Consider the following 1841-nt stretch of genomic DNA (forward strand, 5'->3'; position numbering starts at 1 on the left):
GGCTTATGGAGTTTGGAGGAAGAATGGGTTGCGGCCGGGCCGGGGCGCCCAGGGTGTCCTGCGGGGAGCGGGCTGCGGGGCCCGAGGCGGGCGCGGGCCGGGGCCGCGGGTGGGGCCGGCGCAGGTGGCGGCCTGCTCTTCCTCCGGGGCGGATTTGGTGGCTGCCCGGGAGTGTGCAAGGGGTCAGGGCGGGTGACAGCGGTGGACAAGTGCCTGAAGAGCAAACTAGTTCACCTTTGCGACCAAACCACTTGGGGTGTAATGGTGAAGGGAGGGCGGGGGAGACGGTGCAGATCGGAACCCGGTACCTTCTGCCTTTTATCGTTGCTGTTTAATGTGAGTTCTCTTTTGGGGGGAGGAGGGATTCGAGAAACTGTAATTGAGAAGTCACTCTTAGTGGCGAGGAGACTGAATTCTTCGAATTAGCCGGATTAGGTATAGTCGTGTATTAAAGGTGTGGGTGGGAATAGGTGATATTTGTGAAAAGTGTTTGCTCAGAGTGTCAGTTTTCTTTTACCGATGTTGCATGCTACAGTGCCGCTTCTCCAGAGTTACCCTTGGAGAGCAGAGGTGTGGGTGATTCTAATCTTTGGGATTAGTGTTTTCACCTGCATCAGATTGGCTTCCCTAAGTATATCCTAATTGTACTGAAATTTACATTCCTGGCGTGCACCTTGGTGAGGCGGTGACTGGAGGCGGAACGTTGCGTAAAGAGCAACAGGCCTGGGATTTTAAAATGCCTACAAATATTCATTCATTCGTTCAAAATGTCGTGATCAATAACTGCTGCTGATAGGTCACATGTGACTCTCTTGGATAACTGAAGAGTTGATGGCATTATTTAATTTTTAATAGTTTTTGAAAATGTTTTGATGTATCCTTTCGTAAAGATATTTATTGGCAGAACTAACTTGCCCGATCTCAGGAGCAGACCAATTTTAGAATATTATTTAGACATGGGTGAAGATTACAGAAGAAATAAGCAAGTTGTTGCAGAAAGAAACATTGTCTTTATTTTCTCATTCTGTTAAAATCCAGTGGAGGTTTATTTATTTGTTTTAATATTTATAGTACACAGTTGCTTTGCCTTGCTTTAAGCACACCTGTTAATGGAAATCAAGGTTAACACACACACATGTATATAAATAATATGCACATACATACATAAGGATGTGATTGCTTGCAGTACCAAAATACTCTTTCCTTTTACAAAAGGCTTGCCATATGTTGGACTCCTACCCCAGAGAAAATACAATACAAAGAGTCCTGATTCCTCCTTTAACTGTGTCATTTTGGAATATGATCAGTCTTTTTCTGGTTGTTTCCTCATCTATGATAGCAGGAAAACATCTCTTCTAAGTTGCTGTTGTGAGCCTAAAAGAGCTGTTATGAAATTCCTTTACAGAGATCGTAAAGGTTATATTTCTGTGCCAGAGTAACAGCTCCCTCTTCTCTCCTGAAATGCTTTAACTGCACATCTCCTCTCATGGCATTTATACTTTCTACCTTGTATTTAGGTACGTACCTGTTTTGTCTCCTATTGAGGAGCAGGATGGGCCCTTCTCTGACTTTTATCTTGAAGGCACTGCCTAGGATATTGACACTGCAAATGTTTATTGAACGAATAAACATTGTATTCTAATTAGGGAAATGTGTTCACATTACAGCTTACCAAATACATCTGCTAACCTGCTATGACATATTTATATAGGTGTGATTCGCTCCATGATCTATGAGGAATAAATTTTTTTTTTTTTTTTGCGGTATGTGGGCCTCTCACTGTTGTGGCCTCTCCTGTTGTGGAGCACAGGCTCCGGATGCGCAGGCCCAGCAGCCATGGC

General features: G+C 44.3%; 1 protein-coding gene across 1 annotated transcript in view; it reads left to right on the top strand.

The window, feature by feature from the left end:
- Positions 1-1841, top strand: part of NCOR1 (nuclear receptor corepressor 1) — a 150409-nt gene that overhangs the window by 477 nt on the left and 148091 nt on the right. The window lies entirely within an intron of this gene.

This window comes from Lipotes vexillifer, unplaced genomic scaffold, assembly GCF_000442215.2.
Source record: "Lipotes vexillifer unplaced genomic scaffold, Lipotes_vexillifer_v1.1 scaffold982, whole genome shotgun sequence".
NCBI lineage: Eukaryota > Metazoa > Chordata > Mammalia > Artiodactyla > Lipotidae > Lipotes > Lipotes vexillifer.